This window comes from Armigeres subalbatus, chromosome 1, assembly GCF_024139115.2.
Source record: "Armigeres subalbatus isolate Guangzhou_Male chromosome 1, GZ_Asu_2, whole genome shotgun sequence".
Lineage (NCBI taxonomy): Eukaryota > Metazoa > Arthropoda > Insecta > Diptera > Culicidae > Armigeres > Armigeres subalbatus.
In genome coordinates this window covers 208,042-224,712 of record NC_085139.1, presented here as the reverse complement: position 1 = coordinate 224,712, position 16,671 = coordinate 208,042, and the positions used below count along the sequence as shown (strand labels likewise).

At 39.0% G+C, this 16,671-nt stretch overlaps 1 non-coding gene across 1 annotated transcript; it reads right to left on the bottom strand.

The window, feature by feature from the left end:
* Nucleotides 1-16,255: 16,255 nt before the first annotated feature.
* On the bottom strand, nt 16,256-16,384 carry LOC134208452 (U11 spliceosomal RNA). Its single transcript, XR_009978678.1, has one exon. It is a non-coding gene; the product is annotated as a U11 spliceosomal RNA (small nuclear RNA).
* Nucleotides 16,385-16,671: the final 287 nt, after the last annotated feature.

Below are 16,671 nucleotides of genomic sequence, written 5' to 3'. Positions count from 1 at the left end.
TAGAAAATGACGGACCTCATAAGTCCGTACATAATTATTGCATAATGGCAGCAACATAAAATTTCCATGAAAAATTAGAAATTTTCCATAAAAAAATAGGAAATTGCCAATAAAGAAATCAGGGTATGAGCAATAAATAAATAGAAAACTTCCACTTTTTCACAAAACAAAAATAAATTATCGTGTTTAAAACCAAACATTGCAATTATAAAAGAAATCAAAATGTTCCACGAAAAGAATATACAATTTTCATAAATAATTTAATATTAGCAAATAGCAATTACAAAACTATCCACAGAAAAAATATTTTTTTCCACAGAAAAAATATTTTTTTCCACAGAAAAAATATTTTTTTCCACAAAAAATTTTAAATTTTCCACATAATAATCAATAAAGAGCGATAAAAAATAAGAAAATTTCCATAAAAATACAAAAAAACAATAAAATTTATAAAATTTTCCATGTACTTTTAAAGAAGGTACTTCTTAGAAATATGCTTAGTTTTATTGCTTTTTTATACTTCTTCATGGAAAATACCATTTTTATTATTCTTTTTTTATTGGGAAGTTTTTATTTTTTTGGAAAAAAAAAGTATTCATTTTGTAGAAAATTTTATAATTGTTTATTGCTAATATTGATTTTTTTTATGGAAATTTTGAGTTTTTTTCATGGAATATTCAGATTTCTTTATGGAAAATTCTTCTTTTATAATTACAATGTTTGCTTTAAAAAGTGTCAATTTATTTTTGTTTTGTGGAAAATTATTAATTGTTTATGGAAATTTTGCATCATTTGTGAAAATTTTATTTTATTTATTACTAGTCGGCCCAGCAGACGTAGGCGATAATGCCCATGTAAGATTTCCATACGATTCTGAATTTTAGGTTTTCCCGAGTTACTCCACTTTATTCGTGATTTTTACATAAGAAAATATCATATAAACCCGTCGGAAACGATAACGAACATATCTGCTGAAGGAAATCCATCCAGCCGTTATGCGGATACGAACACAGACCATTTCATTTTTATTATATAGATACCCTGATCCTAATTTCCTATTTTTTATGGAAAATATCTAATTTTTTAAAAGGGAGTTTTTATTTTAGTCATTGCATAATTTCTACGAATATTTTAACCACGCCAACAATTGAAAAAGGTTTATTTCAAAAATATGTACTTTTCCAAAATATCCGTGAATTTCCAAATTAAGTTTTAATTTGCTCAGCAGCAAACCATGCTAAAGATGGCTGGGTGCGATCGCCACACAGTACACGCACCGGTTTTTTTCACACAGTTTCATTTTGGTCAATTGAGACCTTTAGTGTAAATAAAACAATGAGTTAACCCTGTTGAAAAATCACTTTAATAAGGCGTTCAAAAAAACTTGAGTTAACCCCCCGGAAAAAATAATCAAAAAAAAAATAAGATGCCTCAGGTAGTATTTTAAAAGCTGTAAAAATTCAGGTTAACCGAGAAATTATTGAATTCCAACGGCGTAAAAAAAAACTGGGTGTATGGACTTAACCACGAGCGTCTTCTTTTTTCACGATTCTTCTTCTTTTCGCTCGAAAAAATGACATCCGCTGCGGGCCGATGAACATTTGAGTGAATTTGGAGCTTTTAGTTCACCGGATGTTCACGTTGATATTCATTTTTTGTAAACTTTGCCCTCAGATGAGGTTTTCTTCTTACTGAAAATCGACGCGTGACGTCATCGTGGTTTAGTCCATACCGGAAATGTCAATGAATAAAGAAACCTGATTAATCCACCTAGCGATAATTGTGCCATGCTCATGCATTATAAAAAATAGTATTTTGGTCATATCTTAACAGTCCGGTAAATTTCCAATAAAAAAAAGCCCAGAATAATCCACCTAGAAGATCGGTCACCCGTGCATCATAAAATTTATTTGAAAAAAAAATCATTAAAAAGGTCAAAAAGCTCTTTAGGGGATTAGAATGCATGTTTTCTAATACTTTGCATGTTTTTGCATCAATTAATACGCATTGCCACCATTCTTGAAACAAAATAAATGTTTGCGGCAAAATCATATTGTGTAACGTTTTACGTTTTTGCAATCAATTTGTGATTAAGTCAAAATAAGAATTTATGACGTTTTCTCTTTTTAAGTAAAATCATAAATTAAAATTATTTGGAATTAATTAAATAGTGAAACATTACATTACGTAAATAATTTGCAAACCGGACGAAAAGAAATTTGAATTTTTATTTGTATGTCGATTACGAGGTTTGTGTCTTGACTAAATTATTATCCAAATAGAAATTGACCATGTACTGTTGTAGTGTTCTCATGTGCTCGTTTTTATCGACTCACCGAAGGCGCGCACTCTTTGTCGCCATTTCAAATTTATTTGGCGCAAATTTAAAATAATTGACGACTTTTCAAAAGGATAAGTTTCTTTATAAAATTCAGACAAGAACTCGATCATTTCGCTAAGTGAACGGCTGGTGATTAGAAGTGTTTGCGAGTAGGCTACGAAGTTTTTCAGTATTTTAAGTTAAGTTTGGCTAGTTTGACTAATGAGTAAAGTGTGATTGGAGTGAAGTATTCTGTGTCTATTTTAATCAAATTTATATAATTAAAAGTTAACGTAGCAGACGTCATTAGGACGTGTTTTTGAATTCCGCGAACACCGAGTTAGTTTAGTGAAACGTACAAAAGGTAAAACGAATTTAAATGTTTAATGTAAAGTTTTGTTAATAAAATGAATTCGCGTTGGACTTTCCAGCGCATTGCGCTTTTGGTACGGGCTGGAATTTGTGTATTCGACCGGAGTCGGGTACGGGAATACGTGTGGCGTCTACAGGGCCCGCCATTTCGTCCAACGGACATCGAGAGCTCGAGCGTGCGTTAAGGCCCGCCTGCAAAGGTAGTTAAACGGAGGAGGAGTGAAGTCGCTCGTCTAAAAGCGAAAACTCGGCGGTCACCAATCAACCGTCGAAGGTAAGATCCCCAAGCCAATTCCCGTGGATCAGTCCCGAGAGTGCGGTCCCCGTACGTCGTCATTAATCGTACGCTGGACCGAACCCGAACCGACGGTTAGTAGTCTTTCTTTTAGTCCTCGCTCGGTGAACCGGAAAGGTACGCGAAGCCGGGTCGTTAGGGAAAGGAAGCTACTAGCTTGAGGGAACGGTTATTCCGGACCACTCTCGATTCCGAAATCGGAAGCCTTCCGTCCAGCCGCCACTCCCTCCGCATCTTTAGTCTCGGCCATATCGCTCGAGCTCGACCTCCATCGCTGCGCGCCAATCTGCAGCATCTGCGGCAAAGCCAATCGGCCGCCATCGCCACAACCTGGTCGGAGGACATCGTCGCCATCTTCCCGGCGGAGTATTCGCATCAGTGCATCGTGAAGCAAAATCCTGCGCAGGTATGTGAGCTTGTATTTTCATGGCCATGATTAGCTCTCTCTTTTTTCCATTCCGTACCGATACGTCCAACCCGAATTAAAAGAATAAATGCCGTTAAGTAATTTGAGGAAGTTAGCTTGAGTTTTAGTTGTATTGCGTTTCACGGGGCTGGGAAAATTCACTCCCATTGCGTTTGCCGTGGCTACAGTCTTAAAGTTGTCTTCGAAAGTTACTTTCCGTTCTTTTCAGTGGGTTGAGCGAGTTCGGGTAGGTGGGAAGTGGGTAAAGAATATTAAGCGTAAGTAATTTTGGAGCCAGCGACCAGTGCCAGTCAAGAAAGCAAATGGCAAAATTAGAGTCTGTCTTGATTCGAGACGGATTAATTCTGTAACGAAAAAGACGCGTATCCTATGAGGAACATGACCGAGATTTTCCACAGATTACAGAAGGCGAAATACTTCAGTATTGTGGACTTGAAGGATGCATATTTCCAAATTCCACTGAAGGAATCCTCTAGGATCCTCTTTTCAGTGGGTTGAGCGAGTTCAGGTAGGTGGGAAGTGGGTAAAGAATATTAAGCGTAAGTAATTTTTGGAGCCAGCGACCAGTGCCAGTCAAGAAAGCAAATGGCAAAATTAGAGTCTGTCTTGATTCGAGACGGATTAATTCTGTAACGAAAAAGACGCGTATCCTATGAGGAACATGACCGAGATTTTCCACAGATTACAGAAGGCGAAATACTTCAGTATTGTGGACTTGAAGGATGCATATTTCCAAATTCCACTGAAGGAATCCTCTAGGAACTACACTGCATTCAGAACCCCAAAGGCCTGTTCAGGTTCAAAGTGGTTCCCTTTGGATTAAAGAATGCACCGTTCACAATGAACAGACTTATGAATTTAGCAATTGGGTTCGACCTAGAGCCATTTGTATTCGTTTATCTTGATGATATTATTATCGCGACGGAAACGTTAGAAGAGCATTTCCGTTTACTAGAAGAAGTTGCACTCCGTTTAAGAAAGGCAGGTTTAACCATTTCGGTTGAGAAGAGCCGCTTTGTAGAAAACAGGTAAAATACCTGGGATACTTATTGACAGAAAATGGTCTGTCCATTGACAGCGCGAAATTAGAGCCAATCCTAAATTACCCGAGGCCAAAATCTATCCGGGATGTTAGAAGACTAATGGGCCTGATGGGCTTCTACCAAAATTTATTCCACGGTACAGCCATTTGACTGCACCGATAACAGATTTACTCAAGAAATGTAAAAAGTTTAAGTGGTCAGATGAGGCAGAGATGGCGCTAGAGGGGCTTAAATCGGTCTTAATATCTGCACCGGTCTTGGCGAATCCGATTACACAAGACCGTTTATAATTGAAACAGACGCTTCTCAGTTAGCAGTAGGTGCAGCACTGTTGCAGCAATTTGATGACGGAAAACGTATCATTGGGTACTACAGCAAAAGCTTTCAAGTACCCAGAGAAAATATGCAGCCACCGAGAAAGAGTGCCTAGCAGTACTCATGGCGGTGGAAAATTTTAGGCACTACATAGAAGGGACAACTTTACGGTAATCACAGACTGCAAAAGCATAACGTGGTTATTTTCGATCACAGCAGCAAATGCGAACTCAAGGTTGCTCCGTTGGGCACTTAAACTACAATCTTACGATTTTGTATTGCAGTATCGTAAAAGGTAAAGACAATATTCTTGCTGATTGCTTATCTCGGATTAACGCAATCCGTATTTTAGACCAAACCTATACTGAACTAATTGACAAAATCGTAAAGGCTCCACACGATTACAAAAACTTCAAAGTAACTGGAAAGTGTATTTACAAGTACGTTGAGGAACCATTGAAATTCAGAGACAAGCGCTTTGAATGGAAGCATTATCCTCCAGAGTCCGAACGCCTCTCTTTAATTGAATACGTACATAATCCAGCACATTTAGGGTACGAAAAACTCTTAGTGCGTTAAAAGAAAAGTATTTCTGGCCGCAAATGGCATCTGAGGTCAAAACGTTTTGTAAAAACTGTTTACCTTGTAAGACATCGAAAGGAATAAATATAAACCCAACCCCGACTATGGGGTCACAGAAGAAATATTGTGACTATCCGTTTCAGTTCATAACGTTAGATTACGTTGGTCCTTTTCCTTCCTCCGGTAAGGGTAAATTTACTTGTTTATTAGTAGTAACGGATGTGTTCTCTAAGTTCATCATGGTCCAACCATTTAGGCAAGCCACGGCTTCGTCATTGGTACAATTCTTAGAGCAGGCAATATTTCTGCTCTTCGGGGTTCCAGAAATGGTATTGACAGATAACGGTAGTCAATTTACCTCTAAAGATTTTGCCGCATTACTTAAGCAATATGGGGTGAAGCATTGGCTCACACCTTCATACCACCCACAAGTTAATAACACAGAAAGGGTGAATAAAGTAGTTACTACAGCTATAAGAGCCACTCTGAAAGGCAACCATAAACATTGGACTGAGAATTTACAGCAAATAGCTTGTGCGATTCGTAACTCAGTCCACGATTCGACTAAGTACTCACCATATTTTCTCACATTTGGGGAGAAACATGATCTCAAATGGAGCCGAGTACGAAAGAATGAGACATCATTCTATCGGGTCGAATTACTCTTCACTCAATGACACAGAGCGAGAAAAATTGTACCAACAAGTGAGGAAAATCTATCTGAGGCATATCAAAAGCAAGCGAGATACTATAATTTAAGATCAAGTAAAAACGCACCGACCTACCAAGTAGGAGAAAAAATATTAAAGAAAAATACAGTATTATCAGACAAATCGAAAGATTTTTGTGCAAAATTAGGAGCTAAATATGTTGTAGCATATGTTGAAAGAGTTTTAGGTGATAGCTACGACCTTGTGGACGAAAATGGAAATAATTTAGGAATATTTCATGCAAATTTTCTAAAAAAATATTAAGTTTAGAAATCTTTTTGACAGTTTTATAAATTCCGCATGAGAAATCGCGATAAATTAGTATATTATAAAATACCAATTTTTAAAAAGCTATGACATTACCTAGATCAAAGGAATGTACAAACATAATGCAAAACAACTATGATAAATATTACAAGCCAAATACAAGAATGACAAAATGTGTAAATAGCAAATTGAAATGAATCAACTATGCAGCAATTGTTGTTAGCGAAAAGGCTTACAGGATTAAGTTAGTATTTTAGCGAAAACATGTAATACTGTCTAACCTGAACAGGACTATTGCAAATCTACTTAGAACTAGGTTAGTCTTACGCTTATATGAGTCGATAAATGGAACTGACTCACCCGAGAATCAAAATTAGCTTTCCGGAATAAATAGGTCCACCCGCCGTGGATACTTGGCTGTGGATACACTCCACGCCGAACCTGTTTCGACCCTTCGATCGCACACATTGAAATAATTCGGGTTTAGTTTTCGAGCTTAGATACCTAAAACACATAATAATAGTTCGTATAAGCTAATATGAAGTGAGAAGTGAAGATTAGCACAAATAATTACCTTTGAATTATCGTCCCGGCATATTCTTTGGAGATGTATTCCGCTGAGAAGTGTGGGGTTACAATTGCAGGATACTTTCGTCGCGTTTCGGCAATGTTTTCTGTGCTATCGATTGATAAGAGTTGTGTTGTCATGATCCGCCATGATGTCCAAAAACGCGTGGAGAAAAAAGGTAAATAACGGCTGATTATAAGACACTGGCATCCGCCGGCGTTGGTGTCTTGAAGGAACTCGTAAACAGTTTCCTTTTTTTCCTGATCGGGTACACCCGGATCCACAGTCGATACGTTCGATTCCTCAATTAATTTCCGGTTCACACTCATAACACATCCCATTGTTGATGGGGAAGATATCGCGTAGTGAATAATTGCCGCGTGTAAAATTATTTGGATTCGACAGCTCATTTTTATGTTTCCTTTAAGTTTCCCGACGGAGGTCGGTTGCAAAATAATCCCACGACGATAATCTGTAAATAAATAAATAAAAGATTAGATAAACTAGAAATAAGTATGAAAATACCGAATACTCCCCAGTTTTGATGAAGTAATTAGGAAAAATCGGTCCTACGACGTCCTTTATAGCAGCTTGTCCAAAACGAGAACACTTTTCCAACAAGAACTGAGTTTCTTAGTTCCTTTTTTCGTTGTTGTTGTTTATTTCGGTCGTGACAACTGACAGTGCGATGTTTATTTCTGGGTAGACGTCATTCATAATGACAGTGCGATGTTTTGTCAGTTGTCAGTGAGAACTTGAGCGCGATGTATTGCATGCAAGTTCAGATGCTGTCAGTTTGTAATTTGAAGTGAATAGGGTTGTGCGCTATATTTTTGAAATTCTAGACTGGTCGAAAAATGTTTCGATGATAGAATTCAACTTTTAATTTAGTTTCGTGGTTATCAGAGAAATGGGTCAGACACATTGTTCTGATGAAATCTGATAATCCAGCTTTGTTTAGCGTTGACTGTAGAAGTGTCAATCAAGGATTGATGATACAGTCAGCCAGGTTTACGTTAGTTACGATCAGCGGTAGTGATGGATAAGATCCATTGTGCTGATCGTGGTTTCAGTAGTGGTGTAGTAGGTAGTAAACACTCTATTCACGGATATAAAAGCTGAGTAAAACTGTTTTATTTGATTCAACTGCAAGAGGGAATTTTTAGTACTGATGTTATGGCTCACAAATTGAGTTATGGAAAATTTGATCAGTGAATCTGATCAAATTTTCATAAAACCTGGGTGTGTGATGTAACGTTTTACGTTTTTGCAATCAATTTGTGATTAAGTCAAAATAAGAATTTATGACGTTTCCTCTTTTTAAGTAAAATCATAAATTAAAGTTATTTGGAATTAATCAAATAGTGAAACATTACATTACGTAAATAATTTGCAAACCGGACGAAAAGAAATTTGAATTTTTATTTGTATGTCGATTACGAGGTTTGTGTCTTGACTAAATTATTATCCAAATAGAAATTGACCATGTACTGTTGTAGTGTTCTCATGTGCTCGTTTTTTATCGACTCACCGAAGGCGCGCACTCTTTGTCGCCATTTCAAATTTATTTGGCGCAAATTTAAAATAATTGACGACTTTTCAAAAGGATAAGTTTCTTTATAAAATTCAGACAAGAACTCGATCATTTCGCTAAGTGAACGGCTGGTAATCAGAAGTGTTTGCGAGTAGGCTACGAAGTTTTTCAGTATTTTAAGTTGAGTTTGGCTAGTTTGACTAATAGGTAAAGTGTGATTGGAGTGAATTATTCTGTGTCTATTTTAATCAAATTTCTAAAATTAACAGTTAACGTAGCTCACGCCATTAGGGAGTGTTGTTTGAATTCCGCGAACACCGAGTTAGTTTAGTGAAACGTACAAAAAGGTAAAACGAATTTAAATGTTTAATGTAAAGTTTTGTTAATAAAATGAATTCGCGTTGACTTTCCAGCGCATTGCGCTTTTGGTACGGGCTGAATTTGTGTATTCGACCGGAGTCGGTACGGGAATACGTGTGGCGTCTACAGGGCCCGCCATTTCGTCCAACGGACATCGAGAGCTCGAGCGTGCGTTAAGGCCCGCCTGCAAAGGTAGTTAAACGGAGGAGGAGTGAAGTCGCTCGTCTAAAAGCGAAAACTCGGCGGTCACCAATCAACCGTCGAAGGTAAGATCCCCAAGCCAATCTCCGTGGATCATTTTTGAGAGTGCGGTCCCCGTACGTCACCAATAATCGTACGCTGGACCGAACCCGAACCGACGGTTAGTAGTCTTTCTTTAGTCCTCGCTCGGTGAACCGGTAAGGTACGCAAGGCCGGGTCGTTAGGGGAAGGAAGCTACTAGCTTAAGGGAACGGTTATTCCGGACCATCGATTCCGAAATCGGAAGCCTTCCGTCCAGCCGCCACTCCCTCCGCATCTTTAGTTTCGGCCATATCGCTCGAGCTCGACCTCCATCGCTGCGCGCCAATCTGCAGCATCTGCGGCAAAGCCAATCGGCCGCCATCGCCACAACCTGGTCGGAGGACATCGTCGCCATCTTCCCGGCGGAGTATTCGCATCAGTGCATCGTGAAGCAAAATCCTGCGCAGGTATGTGAACTTGTTGTTTCATGACCATGATTAGCTCTTTTTTTTCCATTCCGTACCGATACGTCCAACCCGAATTAGAGAATAAATGCCGTTAAGTAATTTGAAGAAGTTAGCTTGAGTTTTAGTTGTATTGCGTTTCACGGGGCTGGGAAAATTCACTCCCATTGCGTTTGCCGTGGCTACAGTCTTAAAGTTGTCTTCGAAAGTTACTTTCCGTTCTTTTTCAGTGGGTTGAGCGAGTTCGGGTAGGTGGGAAGTGGGTAAAGAATATTAAGCGTAAGTAATTTTGGAGCCAGCGACCAGTGCCAGTCAAGAAAGCAAATGGCAAAATTAGAGTCTGTCTTGATTCGAGACGGATTAATTCTGTAACGAAAAAAGACGCGTATCCTATGAGGAACATGACCGAGATTTTCCACAGATTACAGAAGGCGAAATACTTCAGTATTGTGGACTTGAAGGATGCATATTTCCAAATTCCACTGAAGGAATCCTCTAGGATCCTCTTTTTCAGTGGGTTGAGCGAGTTCGGGTAGGTGGGAAGTGGGTAAAGAATATTAAGCGTAAGTAATTTTGGAGCCAGCGACCAGTGCCAGTCAAGAAAGCAAATGGCAAAATTAGAGTCTGTCTTGATTCGAGACGGATTAATTCTGTAACGAAAAAAGACGCGTATCCTATGAGGAACATGACCGAGATTTTCCACAGATTACAGAAGGCGAAATACTTCAGTATTGTGGACTTGAAGGATGCATATTTCCAAATTCCACTGAAGGAATCCTCTAGGAACTACACTGCATTCAGAACCCCAAAAGGCCTGTTCAGGTTCAAAGTGGTTCCCTTTGGATTAAAGAATGCACCGTTCACAATGAACAGACTTATGAATTTAGCAATTGGGTTCTGACCTAGAGCCATTTGTATTCGTTTATCTTGATGATATTATTATCGCGACGGAAACGTTAGAAGAGCATTTCCGTTTACTAGAAGAAGTTGCACTCCGTTTAAGAAAGGCAGGTTTAACCATTTCGGTTGAGAAGAGCCGCTTTTGTAGAAAACAGGTAAAATACCTGGGATACTTATTGACAGAAAATGGTCTGTCCATTGACAGCGCGAAATTAGAGCCAATCCTAAATTACCCGAGGCCAAAATCTATCCGGGATGTTAGAAGACTAATGGGCCTGATGGGCTTCTACCAAAAATTTATTCCACGGTACAGCCATTTGACTGCACCGATAACAGATTTACTCAAGAAATGTAAAAAGTTTAAGTGGTCAGATGAGGCAGAGATGGCGTTAGAGGGGCTTAAATCGGTCTTAACATCTGCACCGGTCTTGGCGAATCCCGATTACACAAGACCGTTTATAATTGAAACAGACGCTTCTCAGTTAGCAGTAGGTGCAGCACTGTTGCAGCAATTTGATGACGGAAAACGTATCATTGGGTACTACAGCAAAAAGCTTTCAAGTACCCAGAGAAAATATGCAGCCACCGAGAAAGAGTGCCTAGCAGTACTCATGGCGGTGGAAAATTTTAGGCACTACATAGAAGGGACAACTTTTACGGTAATCACAGACTGCAAAAGCATAACGTGGTTATTTTCGATCACAGCAGCAAATGCGAACTCAAGGTTGCTCCGTTGGGCACTTAAACTACAATCTTACGATTTTGTATTGCAGTATCGTAAAGGTAAAGACAATATTCTTGCTGATTGCTTATCTCGGATTAACGCAATCCGTATTTTAGACCAAACCTATACTGAACTAATTGACAAAATCGTAAAGGCTCCACACGATTACAAAAACTTCAAAGTAACTGGAAAGTGTATTTACAAGTACGTTGAGGAACCATTGAAATTCAGAGACAAGCGCTTTGAATGGAAGTATTATCCTCCAGAGTCCGAACGACTCTCTTTAATTGAATACGTACATAATCCAGCACATTTAGGGTACGAAAAGACTCTTAGTGCGATAAAAGAAAAGTATTTCTGGCCGCAAATGGCATCTGAGGTCAAAACGTTTTGTAAAAACTGTTTACCTTGTAAGACATCGAAAGGAATAAATATAAACCCAACCCCGACTATGGGGTCACAGAAGAAATATTGTGACTATCCGTTTCAGTTCATAACGTTAGATTACGTTGGTCCTTTTCCTTCCTCCGGTAAGGGTAAATTTACTTGTTTATTAGTAGTAACGGATGTGTTCTCTAAGTTCATCATGGTCCAACCATTTAGGCAAGCCACGGCTTCGTCATTGGTACAATTCTTAGAGCAGGCAATATTTTTGCTCTTCGGGGTTCCAGAAATGGTATTGACAGATAACGGTAGTCAATTTACCTCTAAAGATTTTGCCGCATTACTTAAGCAATATGGGTGAAGTATTGGCTCACACCTTCATACCACCCACAAGTTAATAACACAGAAAGGGTGAATAAAGTAGTTACTACAGCTATAAGAGCCACTCTGAAAGGCAACCATAAACATTGGACTGAGAATTTACAGCAAATAGCTTGTGCGATTCGTAACTCAGTCCACGATTCGACTAAGTACTCACCATATTTTCTCACATTTGGGAGAAACATGATCTCAAATGGAGCCGAGTACGAAAGAATGAGACATCATTCTATCGGGTCGAATTACTCTTCACTCAATGACACAGAGCGAGAAAAATTGTACCAACAAGTGAGGAAAAATCTATCTGAGGCGTATCAAAAGCAAGCGAGATACTATAATTTAAGATCAAGTAAAACGCACCGACCTACCAAGTAGGAGAAAAATATTAAAGAAAATACAGTATTATCAGACAAATCGAAAGATTTTGTGCAAAATTAGGAGCTAAATATGTTGTAGCATATGTTGAAAGAGTTTTAGGTGATAGCTACGACCTTGTGGACGAAAATGGAAATAATTTAGGAATATTTCATGCAAATTTTCTAAAAAATATTAAGTTTAGAAATCTTTTGACAGTTTTATAAATTCCGCATGAGAAATCGCGATAAATTAGTATATTATAAAATACCAATTTTTAAAAGCTATGACATTACCTAGATCAAAGGAATGTACAAACATAATGCAAAATATCTATGATAAATATTACAAGCCAAATACAAGAATGACAAAATGTGTAAATAGCAAATTGAAATGAATCAACTATGCAGCAATTGTTGTTAGCGAAAAGGCTTACGTAATTAAGTTAGTATTTTAGCGAAAACATGTAATACTGTCTAACCTGAACAGGACTATTGCAAATCTACTTAGAACTAGGTTAGTCTTTACGCTTATATTAGTCGATAAATGGAACTGACTCACCTGAGAATCAAAATTAGCTTTCCGGAATAAATAGGTCCACCTGCCGTGGATACTTGGCTGTGGATACACTCCACGCCGAACCTTTTCGTCCCTTCGATCGCACACATTGAAATAATTCGGGTTTAGTTTTCGAGATTCGATACCTAAAACACATAATAATAGTTAGTATAAGCTAATATGAAGTGAGAAGTGAAGATTAGAACAAATAATTACCTTTGAATTATCGTCCCGGCATATTCTCTGGAGATGTATTCCGCTGAGAAGTGTGGGGGTTACAATTGCAGGATACTTTCGTCGCGTTTCGGCAATGTTTTCTGTGCTATCGATTGATAAGAGTTGTGTTGTCATGATCCGCCATGATGTCCAAAAACGCGTGGAGAAAAAAGGTAAATAACGGCTGATTATAAGACACTGGCATCCGCCGGCGTTGGTGTCTTGAAGGAACTCGTAAACAGTTTCCTTTTTTCCTGATCGGGTACACTCCGGATCCACAGTCGATACGTTCGATTCCTCAATTAATTTCCGGTTCACACTCATAACACATCCCATTGTTGATGGGGGAAGATATCGCGTAGTGAATAATTGCCGCGTGTAAAATTATTTGGATTCGACAGCTCATTTTTTATGTTTCCTTTTAAGTTTCCCCGACGGAGGTCGGTTGCAAAATAATCCCACGACGATAATCTGTAAATAAATAAATAAAAGATTAGATAAACTAGAAATAAGTACGAAAATACCGAATACTCCCCAGTTTTGATGAAGTAATTAGGAAAAAAATCGGTCCCACGACGTCCTTTATAGCAGCTTGTCCAAAACGAGAACACTTTTTCCAACAAGAACTGAGTTTCTTAGTTCCTTTTTCGTTGTTGTTGTTTATTTCGGTCGTGACAACTGACAGTGCGATGTTTATTTCGCAGACGTCATTCATAATGACAGTGCGATGTTTTGTCAGTTGTCAGTGAGAACTTGAGCGCGATGTATTGCATGCAAGTTCAGATGCTGTCAGTTTGTAATTTGAAGTGAATAGGGTTGTGCGCTATATTTTTGAAATTCTAGACTGGTCGAAAAAATGTTTCGATGATAGAATTCAACTTTTAATTTAGTTTCGTGGTTATCAGAGAAATGGGTCAGACACATTGTTCTGATGAAATCTGATAATCCAGCTTTGTTTAGCGTTGACTGTAGAAGTGTCAATCAAGGATTGATGATACAGTCAGCCAGGTTTACGTTAGTTACGATCAGCGGTAGTGATGGATAAGATCCATTGTGCTGATCGTGGTTTCAGTAGTGGTGTAGTAGGTAGTAAACACTCTATTCACGGATATAAAAGCTGAGTAAAACTGTTTTATTTGATTCAACTGCAAGAGGGAATTTTTAGTACTGATGTTATGGCTCACAAATCTGGGAGTTATGAAAATTTGATCAGTGAATCTGATCAAATTTTCATAAAACCTGGGTGTGTGATGTAACGTTTTACGTTTTTGCAATCAATTTGTGATTAAGTCAAAATAAGAATTTATGACGTTTTTCTCTTTTTAAGTAAAATCATAAATTAAAGTTATTTGGAATTAATCAAATAGTGAAACATTACATTACGTAAATAATTTGCAAACCGGACGAAAAGAAATTTGAATTTTTATTTGTATGTCGATTACGAGGTTTGTGTCTTGACTAAATTATTATCCAAATAGAAATTGACCATGTACTGTTGTAGTGTTCTCATGTGCTCGTTTTTATCGACTCACCGAAGGCGCGCACTCTTTGTCGCCATTTCAAATTTATTTGGCGCAAATTTAAAATAATTGACGACTTTTCAAAGGATAAGTTTCTTTATAAAATTCAGACAAGAACTCGATCATTTCGCTAAGTGAACGGCTGGTGATTAGAAGTGTTTGCGAGTAGGCTACGAAGTTTTTCAGTATTTTAAGTTGAGTTTGGCTAGTTTGACTAATAGGTAAAGTGTGATTGGAGTGAATTATTCTGTGTCTATTTTAATCAAATTTCTAAAATTAACAGTTAACGTAGCAGACGTCATTAGGACGTGTTTTTTGAATTCCGCGAACACCGAGTTAGTTTAGTGAAACGTACAAAAAGGTAAAACGAATTTAAATGTTTAATGTAAAGTTTTGTTAATAAAATGAATTCGCGTGGACTTTTCCAGCGCATTGCGCTTTTTGGTACGGGCTGAATTTGTGTATTCGACCGGAGTCGGGTACGGGAATACGTGTGGCGTCTACAGGGCCCGCCATTTCGTCCAACGGACATCGAGAGCTCGAGCGTGCGTTAAGGCCCGCCTGCAAAGGTAGTTAAACGGAGGAGGAGTGAAGTCGCTCGTCTAAAAGCGAAAACTCGGCGGTCACCAATCAACCGTCGAAGGTAAGATCCCCAAGCCAATCCCCGTGGATCAGTCCCGAGAGTGCGGTCCCCGTACGTCGTCATTAATCGTACGCTGGACCGAACCCGAACCGACGGTTAGTAGTCTTTCTTTTAGTCCTCGCTCGGTGAACCGGAAAGGTACGCGAAGCCGGGTCGTTAGGGAAAGGAAGCTACTAGCTTGAGGGAACGGTTATTCCGGACCACTCTCGATTCCGAAATCGGAAGCCTTCCGTCCAGCCGCCACTCCCTCCGCATCTTTAGTTTCGGCCATATCGCTCGAGCTCGACCTCCATCGCTGCGCGCCAATCTGCAGCATCTGCGGCAAAGCCAATCGGCCGCCATCGCCACAACCTGGTCGGAGGACATCGTCGCCATCTTCCCGGCGGAGTATTCGCATCAGTGCATCGTGAAGCAAAATCCTGCGCAGGTATGTGAGCTTGTATTTTCATGGCCATGATTAGCTCTCTTTTTCCATTCCGTACCGATACGTCCAACCTGAATTAAAGAATAAATGCCGTTAAGTAATTTGAGGAAGTTAGCTTGAGTTTTAGTTGTATTGCGTTTCACGGGGCTGGGAAAATTCACTCCCATTGCGTTTGCCGTGGCTACAGTCTTAAAGTTGTCTTCGAAAGTTACTTTCCGTTCTTTTTCAGTGGGTTGAGCGAGTTCGGGTAGGTGGGAAGTGGGTAAAGAATATTAAGCGTAAGTAATTTTGGAGCCAGCGACCGTTCGAGAGTCCCCAGAGGTAAAGGGTCTGTGAAAGTCGGGCAAATAGGGAACACGACCGGTGGTCTCTCTTCGAGAGTGGCGCTTAAGCCACCGTGTTTAAAATCACCTCGAAACCATTCGCGAACGGTTACAATTGATGTTCGTCGGCCTTGATTATATTGATGTTATAAAAAGACAGGAACACCGTCTTCGACCAGAGGTCGTACAAACTGAACACTTAACACCTAGCATGAGATAACGGACAGGACACATAACACCCAGTGGACCAGTGGAGAATTTTTCGATCACGAAAAGTTTCCTCCTTACCGAGGCGGGAATCGAACCCACACTCCCTAGCACATGCGTTTAGACGATTGACCTCGCTAACCACACGGCCACAAAGCCCACTTATTAAAAATTACGTGCTAAGTATGTCTTGATAACCATACCTCACCTGATCGCATTTCCATCGGAAACACGTCCAGATGTGCCATATAAACGTAGAGCAAGCACCCTTTTATATTTTATTATTAATGTTCGTCGCCAAAATTGGGTCTAAAAGCCCTAAATGCAATATTTCATAACGAATGAACCATCAGCCCAAAACGTCAGGTCCATATATTACCTGTCAAAAGTTGGAGCAAAGTCCCCTACGGGGTTTTGCTTGTGCGTGTGCATTTTCTATTTATTTTAAAATTTCAATTTAAACACTAATTCTTCCTTAACCTGTTTTTCAACTTAGTCTTCTACTAGGATTTTCTCATTTGTTAATTGAACGCTTTTCTATCCTCGCCATTGTATGAGTAT